Source organism: Selaginella moellendorffii, unplaced genomic scaffold (genome assembly GCF_000143415.4).
Source record: "Selaginella moellendorffii unplaced genomic scaffold, v1.0 SELMOscaffold_90, whole genome shotgun sequence".
Lineage (NCBI taxonomy): Eukaryota > Viridiplantae > Streptophyta > Lycopodiopsida > Selaginellales > Selaginellaceae > Selaginella > Selaginella moellendorffii.
In genome coordinates this window covers 392,616-405,490 of record NW_003314351.1, presented here as the reverse complement: position 1 = coordinate 405,490, position 12,875 = coordinate 392,616, and positions in this window count along the sequence as shown.

Here is a 12,875-nt window from a genome sequence, read left to right as displayed (position 1 = left end):
GAAGGATAGAGGCGGATTGCTGGGAGATGGCAAGGGCAGGGCGTAAGCGAACCCAGGCGGAGACGGAACCTCCGCCAGAGCTGGAGCCTCCGGTCGAACAAGAGGCTATGGATGAGGAATCCTTGCATGAGGAGGACTCCAGTGAGGAAACTTCCAAACAGGAGTTCGGTGGCGAGGTTCGGTCGTCCAAAGCTCGATTGGACGTTCTAGAAGGTCAATCGGCACAGACCAATGCCCTGCTGGAGACTCTCGTACGCAAGCTAAAGCGTGACGAGAAGCGGAAGAAAAGGCGAAAGACTGCGGATGCTGGCAGCGCAGAAGGTGCGGACCCTTCGGCAGGGACTGAGGCAAAACCAGACAAGGTCGAACAGACTGAAGTGGAATCAGTCCCTCAGGCAGTTCCCAAGTACAAACCAAAGCCCCCACCGGTCTTCAAGGGAGTGAATGACTATAAGGTGGTGGAGGATTGGTTTTACGATATGGAGGACTACTTCCGAGCGTTGCGGTTACCGAGCTCGGAGAAGGTCCCATGTGCAAAACCATACTTGGCAGATAATGCCAAGTCTTGGTGGAGAACAACGGAGGCCAACGAAGGACCGGTGGTCACTTGGGACATGATGAAGGCGAGGATCCGCGCAACATATGTTCCTCCGAATGCCACTCTGCATCTGAGGGATGAACTGAGTAGGCTGAAGCAGACTGGAACCATCCAGGAATATGTGAATGGGTTCATGGCAAAGAGGATACTTGTCATGGACATGGGGGATATGGATGCGTTCCATGCCTTCATATCAGGTTTGCAAACCTGGGCTCGCGGTGAGGTGATGCGCTGGAACCCGACCAACTACAAGGAAGCGTTGGATGCGGCCATCAAGGTGCATTTCAACGATAACCTGCGAAAGGGGAACATGACGGGGTCGGGATCCACGTTTAGCAAAGGGGCCAAACCAAGGGGAACATATAGCAGGGGGAAATTCAAGAAGAGTTTCTCTAAGAATGAGTCCTCGGGGTTCCGGAAAGGCAAATCCAGTGGCCAGCGAGCAAGTACGTGGGGGAGTCAAGCGAAAAGAGACAAACCCACGGATAAGAAGGTCAAGTCATATAGCAACGTGGGAAACAACGTATGCTACAACTGCGGTGAAGCGGGACACTTCTCGAGGGAATGTCCCTACCCGAAGAAGGCCAGAGCCAATATGGCCATCAAGTCGGGTGAAGTCCAAACTGAGGTATGTGATCCAGTCCCTAACTCAAAGTTACTCATTACACGAGCAACTCTGGTAGAGAGTCGTTCGCGACATCTACTAGCCCTCCGAGGGAAGCTCGAAGGTAGCTTTGTTAAGATCCTTATTGACACGGGTGCTTCGGATAATTTTGTGGCTGCAGACATAGTCCGGCAAGCCGGACTAACGGTGCAGCGGCTAGGCGAACCAAGGACTATAGAGTTTGTTCAAGGTAGCCAAAGCACCGATGAGGTACTTCGACAAGCGAGAGTCGAAGTAGGGACATGGAAAGTAGACATGGATTTCACCGTGTTGGACATGGCGGGATTTGACGTGATCTTCGGAATGGATTGGTTCAATCGGTTCGTGGTAGCCCTACATGGACAAGGTAGGAACCTTGTGGTATTGGCGAATGCCCAAGGAAGAAGATCCAGGGTGGAGGCCTAGGATCTAAAGGTAGGGCAATGCAAGGCTAAAGATTCATGCCTGAACCTGGTGTCCACAAGAGGACAATTCACTAAAGGTACCAAGGCTACATTTTTGTGCTTACTCTCGGTGAGAAGTGACAAAAAGACAGGAACAGAAGAAGTACCTTTAGTGATCCAGCGGGTGTTGGACCAATTCCAGGATACCATGCCGGAGGAGCTACCGGCATGGTTGCCCCCCGCACGACCGATAGAACATAAGATTGAGCTGGTCGAGGGTGCTGAGGCGGTGGTTCGTCCACCCTATCGATTGAACGAAAAAGAACTTGCGGAGCTCAAGCGCCAACTAGAGGAGTTGGTGGACAAAGGGTATGTTAGGTTGAGCAAGTCGCCATATGGGGCGCCGGTGCTATTTGTGAAAAAGAAAGATGAATCTATGCGCATGTGCATAGACTACCGGTTGCTCAACAAGTATACCAAGAAGAACAAGTACCCTTTGCCAAGGATTGAGGACCTCTTCGATAGGTTGGGAAAGGCAAAATACTTCTCGAGGATTGACCTAAGGTCAGGATACTACCAGATCAGGGTAGCCAAGGAAGATGTCGAGAAGACAACCTGTCGAACGAGGTATGGGAGCTTTGAGTTTTTGGTGATGCCCTTTGGGCTGTGCAATGCGCCGGCAACGTTTTCGGCGTTGATGAACCACATCTTTGTACCCTATCTGGATCACTTCGTGGTCGTCTATATTGACGACATCCTGATCTATAGCGAGACGCTAGAGGAGCATGCCGAACACTTGGCGAAGGTGTTTGAGAAACTAAGGGAATATAAACTGTATGCTAAAGAGAGCAAATGTGACTTTGCTCAACAAGAGGTAAAGTTTCTCGGGCATGTGGTGGGCCAGGACGGGCTCAAGGTGGACCCGGAGAAGGTCTAAGCGATCCAGGAATGGGAGCGACCATCGAATGTACATGAGTTGAGGGCGTTCTTGGGGCTATGCAACTACTATCGAAAGTTTATCAGACACTATTCGAGAGTAGCCCTGCCCTTAACGGATCAAACGGGAAAAGGGAAGATGGTATGGACAGCGGAATGCGAGGCGGCATTCGTCCACCTCAAAGGGAAGTTGAGGAAGGCTCCGGTGTTGGCATTACCAGACTTTGGTAAGGACTTTGAGGTAGACTGTAAGCAACCAAAGGGAACGACTCGAGAGACGATCCATAGGGGTTCAAATATAGAGGGAAAGGGCCCATGAACAAGAGTGCACCCCCTTTTCCAATCGGTTAAGGGTCTTGGGATACTTGGGGTTAAGCGTCCTTGGGTTTGAATAGTACTGGGCTGGTTGACCTCCCGGGAAGTCCAAATTCAGGAGCTTACATTTGGTATCGGAGCGGTCTCGGGTCCGACTCTGTTGGTTGGCTAGGGGAATCACACCACATGTTGATTGACATCTGGTTGGTCCAGTTTACTCCCGCTGGGCTCGACCCGAGGGGTAGGGTGTCAAGAGAGCGAGGCTCTCGGGAGAGCTGCGGCTCTCAGCTTCCGTTCACGAGGGCGTGAACTTGCAGGGAAGCGTGGTGGATTGTAAGCAACCAAAGGGAACGACTCGAGAGACGATCCATAGGGGTTCAAATATAGAGGGAAAGGGCCCATGAACAAGAGTGCACCCCCTTTTCCAATCGGTTAAGGGTCTTGGGATACTTGGGGTTAAGCGTCCTTGGGTTTGAATAGTACTGGGCTGGTTGACCTCCCGGGAAGTCCAAATTCAGGAGCTTACATAGACACGGATGCTTCGGACTTTGCGTTGGGCGTAGTTTTGAAGCAAGACAACCATCCAGTAGCGTTCTTCTCGAAGAAGCTGGACAAGGCTCAACGGAAGTGGCCTGCCCACGAGAAGGAATTGTTTGCGGTGGTCAAGGCGCTCAAGGAGTGGCGACACTACCTTGGGAGACACTTCAAGGTTTACACGGACAATGTGGCAACGAAACACTTCTTGTCACAACCCGACCTGAGAGGGAAACAAGGTCGGTGGGCCAATGCCTTGGCCGAGTTTGATTGCGAGATTCTGTACAAGCCTGGGAAGAGCAACATCGTGGCAGATGCGCTAAGTCAAAAAGCAAGCTTGAGGTTGGCGATCTCCAGTGCAACAGCAACCTTCTGGGACGATGTGTGGACAGCATATGAGAACGATGGTCTAGCACAAGAAGTGTTGTTGAGGAATCTGGAGGCGCGGGAAGCTCACCAGAGAGGTGAGCTGCCAACGGAAGAGAAAACGGGCTATGCGGAACGCAACGGACTCATTTATTACAAGCAAACGAGGGTGTATGTTCCAGAAGGGGGACTAAGGAAGGTAGCCTTAGAAGAGTGTCATGACGGACCTCTTGCGGGACACGGTGGAGTGCCCAAGACGATGGGCTTACTCAAGAGGAAGTACCATTGGCCAGATATGGCTAAGGACGTCCAAGACTATGTAAAGACATGTCCAACATGTCAGCAGGTCAAAGCCGTGACTAAGGCTAGTGGGGGCTTGTTGCAAAGCATCCCAATTCCAGATCGTCCGTGGAAATGTCTCACGATGGACTTCATCACGGGACTACCCCCAAGTGAGGGGTTCGATGCGATATTCGTGGTGGTGGACCGATTTTCAAAGATGGCACATTTCATACCCACCACAACGGACGTGGATGCAGAAGGTGTGGCGAAGCTGTTCTTCGAACAAGTGGTTCGAGTGCGGGGAAGGCCAGAAGAGATTATCTCAGATCGAGATAAGATCTTCACTAGTAGGTTCTGGAGGACACTCCTGGAACAGCATCGCACCAAGTTGAAATTCAGCACCACCTATCACCCACAGACAGGTAATGGGTATTAAGTCAAGATTGATGGCACTAACACTTCTTGACAGATGGACAAACGGAAAGGGTGAATAGGCAGCTGGAGGATTATTTGCGATACTATGTCTCGGGAGACCAGACCGACTGGGTAAGTCATTTGGGACTTGCGGAAATGTGTTATAACAACTCACCACATTCGAGCATCGGGGTGAGTCCATGGGAAGTCATCAATGGGCGAGCTATTGAAGGTCTTGTGGAACTCGGCGTGGCCGAGTATCATGGAGAGCTACCCGCCGTGGAGACATTCACGGCGGAAAGACTCAACATTTGGAATTTAGTGAGGGATTCCTTGGAACGGGCTCAACAAAGGCAAACTAAGTACGCGAACCAAAAGCGTCGGGATGTGGAGTTCCAAGCTGGGGAGAAGGTGTGGCTGAACACCAAGAACCTCAGGCTACCAAGTGGGATCAGCCGAAAGTTGACCCAAAGGTAAAATGCATGTATTCCTATAAATGAATTGATCTTGAGTTCCTTAAGCAGGTTCGCGGGGCCTTACGAGATTGAGGCACGAATCGGTAAAGTGGCTTACCGACTCCGACTTCCTCGAGAGATGGGGAAGATGCACCCAGTGTTCCACGTGAACTTACTCAAGCCGTACTTTGAGGATCTGCTTCGCAAGGACCAAGTAAGACCTTTACCCGAGGTTATCCAAGGGGAAGAGGAATACGAAGTCGAGGCCATCCTCAATGTGCGCAAGAGCAAGCGACAAGGACGCGAGGTGAGAGAGTTCCATGTGAAGTGGAAAGGATTTCCACACTGCGAAGCAACATGGGAACCGGAGGAGAACCTAGCGAACGCGTGAGATCTAGTGGAGGAATTTCTGCAAGGCAGAACTCTATGTACTTATGCAAAGTTCAATTAAAAATATCAATTTGCAAAGTTGAGCAAGTGGCATGTGTTGGGACCCGAAGGCGCGCCGAAGGTAAGCTAATTAGCATGGGTTAGCTAGGTCGACCAGGCGTAGGGAGCTACGCCCGACTCCCTGCGGGGATGTCGAATCCGTAGACGTATTCTACGGAGGTTGGGTTCGATGAAACGTGTATGTACATTCCCCAATGTCCCGTAGGGACTAATACAAAAATTGGGCATGCTGCCCAAAGCTCATGCTACCTAGTGGTGATCTCCCTCATCTAAAGTGAGACTAGGCCTGCAGTAGAAGCGGCTGCGGTCGTCTCCGTCGTATCTCGTCCAGATCCACGTCCCCCCTTCGTGCTGACCGCAAACGGAGGTTGGGTTCGAGTCCCAACCCCCTAGTAAAACAAGGCTAGGTTCAAGTCCCGACCCTATACTAGGGCGTGGTGAGGTGAGGAGTATAGGGACACCTATATTCCGTTGTCATGAGCTCTTGGCCGGGGAGGCTAACTTAGGCACACCGCTAAGTGGGGGGATGCCCCCGGAGACATGGTCAACAAGTCGTAGGATAAAATGAGACGTTCGATGTGGGCATCGAACTTCTTCTATGGGTGGTGGAGTTGTAAGGAACCAACTCGCCGAGGTGTCGTAGGCTAAAGGAACCCCGAAAACATGACCAAAATGACAAAGAGTTCATCGGATGGGACCAAGTCGAAGATCGAGTCCAAGACCGACTCTAGGACCGAGTTCGAGATAGAGTCCGGAATCGAGTCCGAGACCGACTCGGGGGCCAAGTTCGAGTCCGAGTTCGAGACCGAGTTCGAGTCCGAGATCGGGTCCGAGATCGAGTCCGGAATCGAGTCCGAACCCGAATCCGAAGTCGGATCTGAAATCGGGTCCGAGATCGAGCCAGAGACTAAGTCCAAATACTAATACGGGTCAAGGGGTGAAAGCCCAAAGCGTGCGTCTCCCAGGGGGGGGGGGCTGCAGGGGGTTCCAAAAGTATAGTAGGGATAGTGAGGTCCAGGAACCAGTTTTGAAGGGACTCTCCAGTTGGGCTTCCAAACCGACTTGAGGTTGGGACTGGGACCCTAAACCCTAAAACCGCCTTGGGTGGGAGTGAGCATGGACTTGGCTGGTGCCGGAGGGGCCATCCAAGGAAGTGCTCAAGAGCAGCTCCCACTCCCGAAAGGGAAACCGATTGCGGTGCTCCCGGCTCATGTGGAGTGGTGCCCCACTTGAGTACCATGCGGCTCATTGGTCCTCGCCCTTCCTAGGGGCTTGGGCCTTCCTTCGGGATGGAAGTGAGGGGCGAGAGGTACCCATACCGGGCCGCTAGGCCACGGTGTTTCGCCCCGGCGTCCCGAAGCAAGTGTTGCACTCAAGACTTGGGATTTAGAGGGTCCCATGATCAAGTCTTGTGGTACCAAGGGAAGTTAGGAACCTGGAAGCTTGGTGTGCTTGGCTGCTTGTGCTTGCGGGGAGTGAAGCCGAACCTTAAGTCCAGTCTAACCTGGGGAGGGGGATTGGGAGTGATTTGGGAATCCGTAGATGGATGGCTAACACTCCGTTGCTCGTGCAGTAAGTAGCTGAGACCAAGTAGGAGCTGGTACCATAGGCGAGAACCTTGGCAAGGGAACTTAGCAAAGGCCAAGGCGGTGTTGGACGGATAGACGAGGTAAGCTGGCAAATTGGAAAGGAAAAATTTGTGGCTTACACTGAGTAGGCTGAAGCAAACTGGAACCATCCAGGAATATGTGAATGGGTTCATGGCAAAGAGGATACTTGTCACGGACATGGGGGATATGGATGCGTTCCATGCCTTCATATCAGGTTTGCAAACTTGGGCTCGCGGTGAGGTGATGCGTTGGAACCCGACCAACTACAAGGAAGCGTTAGATGCGGCCATCAAGGTGCATTTTAACGATAACCTGCGAAAGGGGAACACGACGGGGTTGGGATCCACATTTAACAAAGGGGCCAAACCAAGAGGAACGTATAGCAGAGGGAAATTCAAGAAGAGTTTCTCTAAGAATGAGTCCTCGAGGTTCCGGAAAGGCAAATCCGGTGGCCAATGAGTGAGTACGTGGGGGAGTCAAGCGAAAAGAGACAAACCCACGGATAAGAAGGTTAAATCATATAGTAGCATGGGAAACAACGTATGCTACAACTGCGGTGAAGCGGGACACTTTTTGAGGGAATGTCCCTACCCGAAGAAGGCCAGAGCCAATATGGCCATCAAGTCAGGTGAAGTCCAAACTGAGGTATGTGATCCAGTCCTTAACTCAAAGTTACTCATTACACGAGCAACTTTGGTAGAGAGTCGTTTGCGACATCTACTAGCCCTCCGAGGGAAGCTCGAAGGTAGCTTTGTTAAGATCCTTATTGACACGAGTGCTTCGGATAATTTTGTGGCTGCAGACATAGTCCGGCAAGCCGGACTAACGGTGCAGCGGCTAGGCGAACCAAGGACTATAGAGTTTGTTCAAGGTAGCCAAAGCACCGATGAGGTACTTCGACAAGCGAGAGTCAAAGTAGGGACTTAGAAAGTAGACATGGACTTCACCGTGTTGGATATGGCGGGATTTGACGTGATCTTCAGGATGGATTGGTTCAATCGGTTCGTGGTAGCCCTACATGGACAAGGTAGGAACCTTGTGGTATTGGCGAATGCCCAAGGAAGAAGATCCAGGGTGGAGGCCTAGGATCTAAAGGTAGGGCAATGCAAGGCTAAAGATTCATGCCTGAACCTGGTGTCCACAAGAGGACAATTCACTAAAGGTACCAAGGCTACATTTTTGTGCTTACTCTCGGTGAGAAGTGACAAAAAGACAGGAACAGAAGAAGTACCTTTAGTGATCCAGCGGGTGTTGGACCAATTCCAGGATACCATGCCGGAGGAGCTACCGGCATGGTTGCCCCCCGCACGACCGATAGAACATAAGATTGAGCTGGTCGAGGGTGCTGAGGCGGTGGTTCGTCCACCCTATCGATTGAACGAAAAAGAACTTGCGGAGCTCAAGCGCCAACTAGAGGAGTTGGTGGACAAAGGGTATGTTAGGTTGAGCAAGTCGCCATATGGGGCGCCGGTGCTATTTGTGAAAAAGAAAGATGAATCTATGCGCATGTGCATAGACTACCGGTTGCTCAACAAGTATACCAAGAAGAACAAGTACCCTTTGCCAAGGATTGAGGACCTCTTCGATAGGTTGGGAAAGGCAAAATACTTCTCGAGGATTGACCTAAGGTCAGGATACTACCAGATCAGGGTAGCCAAGGAAGATGTCGAGAAGACAACCTGTCGAACGAGGTATGGGAGCTTTGAGTTTCTGGTGATGCCCTTTGGGCTGTGCAATGCGCCGGCAACGTTTTCGGCGTTGATGAACCACATCTTTGTACCCTATCTGGATCACTTCGTGGTCGTCTATATCGACGACATCCTGATCTATAGCGAGACACTAGAGGAGCATGCCGAACACTTGGCGAAGGTGTTTGAGAAACTAAGGGAATACAAACTGTATGCTAAAGAGAGAAAATGTGACTTTGCTCAACAAGAGGTAAAGTTTCTCGGGCATGTGGTGGGCCAGGACGGGCTCAAGGTGGACCCGGAAAAGGTCCAAGCGATCCAGGAATGGGAGCGACCATCGAATGTACATGAGTTGAGGGCATTCTTAGGGCTATGCAACTACTATCGAAAGTTTATTAGACACTATTCGAGAGTAGCCCTGCCCTTAACGGACTAAACAGGAAAAGAGAAGATGATATGGACAGTGGAATGTGAGGCGGCATTCGTCCACCTCAAAGGGAAGTTGAGGAAGGCTCCCGTGTTGGCATTACCGGACTTTGGTAAGGACTTTGAGGTAGAAACGAATGCTTCGGACTTTGCGTTGGGCGCAATTTTGAAGCAAGACAACCATCCAGTAGCGTTCTTCTCAAAGAAGTTGGACAAGGCTCAACGAAAGTGGCCTGCCCATGAGAAGGAATTGTTTTCGGTGGTCAAGGTGCTCAAGGAGTGGCGACACTACCTTGGGAGACACTTCAAGGTTTATACGGACAATGTGGCAACGAAACACTTCTTGTCACAGCCCGATCTGAGAGGGAAACAAGGTCGGTGGGCCAATGCCTTGGCCGAGTTTGATTGCGAGATTCTGTACAAGCCTGGGAAAAGCAACATCGTGGCGGATGCGCTAAGTCGAAAAGCGAGCTTGAGGTTGGCGATATCTAGCGCAACAACAACCTTTTGGGACGATGTGTGGACAGCATATGAGAACGATGGTCTAGCACAAGAAGTGTTGCTGAGGAATCTAGAGGCAAGGGAAGCTCACCAGAGAGGTGAGCTGCCAACGGAAGAGAAAACGGGCTATGCGGAACGCAACCGACTCATCTATTACAAGCAAACGAGGGTGTATGTTCCAGAAGGGGAACTAAGGAAGGTAGCCTTAAAAGAGTGTCATGACGGACCTCTTGCGGGACACGGCAGAGTGCAAAAGACGATGGGCTTACTCAAGAGGAAGTACCATTGGCCAGATATGGCTAAGGACGTCCAAGACTATGTAAAGACATGTCCAACATGTCAGCAGGTCAAAGCCGTGACTAAGGCTAGTGGGGGCTTGTTGCAAAGCATCCCAATTCCAGATCGTCCGTGGAAATGTCTTACAATGGACTTTATCACGGGACTACCCCCAAGCGAGGGGTTTGATGCGATATTCATGGTGGTGGATCGATTTTCGAAGATGGCACATTTTATACCCACCACAACGGAAGTGGATGCGGAAGGTGTGGCGAAGCTATTCTTTGAACAAGTAGTTCGAGTGCGGGGAAGGCCAGAAGAGATTATCTCAGATCGAGATAAAATCTTCACCAGTAGGTTCTGGAGAACCCTCCTGGAACAGTATCGCACCAAGTTGAAATTCAGCACAACCTATCACCCACAGACAGGTATGGGGTATTGAGTCAAGTTGATGGCACTAACACTTCTTGACAGACGGACAAACGGAAAGGGTGAATAGGCAGCTGGAGGATTATTTGCGATGCTATGTCTCAGGAGACCAGACCGATTGGGTAAGTCATTTGGGACTTGTGGAAATGTGTTATAACAACTCACCACATTTGAGCATCGGGGTGAGTCCATGGGAAGTCATCAATGGGCGAGCTATTGAAGGTCCTATGGAACTCGGCGTGGCCGAGTATCATGGAGAGCTACTCGCAGTGGAGGCATTCACGGCAGAAAGACTCAACATTTGGAATCTAGTGAGGGATTCCTTGGAACGGGCGCAACAAAGGCAAACCAAGTACGCGAACCAGAAGCGCCGGGACGTAGAGTTCCAAGCTAGGGAGAAGGTGTGGCTGAACACCAAGAACCTCAGGCTACCAAGTGGGATCAGCCGGAAGTTGACCCAAAGGTAAAAATGCATGTATTCCTGTAAATGAATTGATCTAGAGTTCCTTAAGCAGATTCGCGGGGCCTTACGAGATTGAGACTCAAATCGGTAAAGTGGCTTACCGTCTCCGACTTCCTCGAGAGATGGGGAAGATGCATCCCGTGTTCCACGTGAACTTACTCAAGCCGTATTTTGAGGACCCGCTTCGCAAGGACCAAGTAAGACCTTTACCCGAGGTTATCCAAGGGGAAGAGGAATACGAAGTCGAGGCCATCCTCAATGCGCGCAAGAGCAAGTGACAAGGACGTGAGGTGAGAGAGTTCCATGTGAAGTGGAAAGGATTTCCACACTGCGAAGCAACATGGGAACCGGAGGAGAACCTAGCGAACGCGCGAGATCTAGTGGAAGAATTTCTGCAAGGCAGAACTCTATGTACTTATGCAAAGTTCAATTAAAAATATCAATTTGAGAAGTTGAGCAATGGCATATGTTAGGACTCAAAGGCGTGCCGAAGGTAAGCTAATTAGCATGGGTTAGCTAGGTCAACCAGGCCGACTCCCTGCGGGGATGTCGAATCCGTAGACGTATTCTACGGAGGTTGGGTTCGAGTCCCAACCCCCTAGTAAAGCAAGATTGGGTTCAAGTCCCGACCCCATACTAGGGCGTGGTGAGGTGAGGAGTATAGGGACACCTATACTCCGTTGTCATGGGCTCTTGGCCAGGGAGGCTAATTTAGGCACACCGCTAAGTGGGGGGATGCCCCCGGAGACATGGTCAACAAGTCGCAGGATCAAAAGAGAGGCATTCGATGTGGGCATCGAACTTCTTCTATGGGTGGTGGAGTTGTAAGGAACCAACTTGCCGAGGTGTCGTAGGCTAAAGGAACCCCGAAAGCATGACCAAAATGACAAAGAGTTTATCGGATGGGACCAAGTCAAAGATCGAGTCCAAGACCGACTCGAAGACCGAGTTTGAGATAGAGTCCGAGATCGAGTCCGAGACCGAATCCGAAGTCGGATCCGAAATCGGGTCTGAGATCGAGCCAGAGACTAAGTCCAAATACTAATACGGGTCAAGGGGTGAAAGCCCAAAGCGTGCGTCTCCCGGGGGGGGGGGGGCTGCAGGGGGTTCCAAAAGTATAGTAGGGATAGTGAGGTCTAGGAACCAATTTTGAAGGGACTCTCCAATTGGGCTTCCAAACCGACTTGAGGTTGAGACTGGGACAGAGGGGCCTTGGGTGGGAGTGAGCATGGACTTGGCTGGTGCCGGAGGGGCCATCCAAGGAAGTGCTCAAGAGCAGCTCCCACTCCCGAAAGGGAAACCGATTGCGGTGCTCCCGGCTCACGTGGAGTGGTGCCCCACTTGAGTACCATGCGGCTCATTGGTCCTCGCCCTTCCTAGGGGCTTGGACCTTCCTTCGGGATGGAAGTGGGGGGGTAGAGGTACCCATACCGGGCTGCTAGGCCATGGTGTTCCGCCCCGGCGTCCCGAAGCAAGTGTTGCACTCAAGACTTGGGATTTAGAGGGTCCCATGATCAAGTCTTGTGGTACCAAGGGATGTTAGGAACCTGGAAGTTTGGTGTGCTTGGCTGCTTGTGCTTGCAGGGAGTGTAGCCGAACCTTAAGTCTAGTCTAACCCGGGGAGGGGGATTGGGAGTGATTTGGGAATCCGTAGATGGATGGTTAACACTCCGTTTCTCGTGCAGTGAGTAGCTGAAACCAAGTAGGAGCTGGTACCATAGGCGAGAACCTTGGCAAGGGAACTTAGCAAAAGCCAAGGCAGTGTTGGACGGATAGTCGAGGTAAGCTAGCAAATTGGAAAGGAAAAATTTGTGGCTTACACAAACTACCCTGCTTCTCGGTCTGTGTTCACTCTAGTCTTGGACTTCCCAGTGGTCAGCTCATCACCCAACACTGGGTATGGCCTTCCTAGGCCAAACTGGCCTTTCCTGGCCAAACTGGCTCCATTGCAGTCCTCCCCCTACTATACTTTTGGAGCTCACCAAACCCCCTAGGGTCCGGGAGACGAATGCTTTGGGCTTTCACCCTCTCAAACTCGAACTCGGATTGGGACTCGGACTGGGACTCGGACTTGGACTTGGGCTT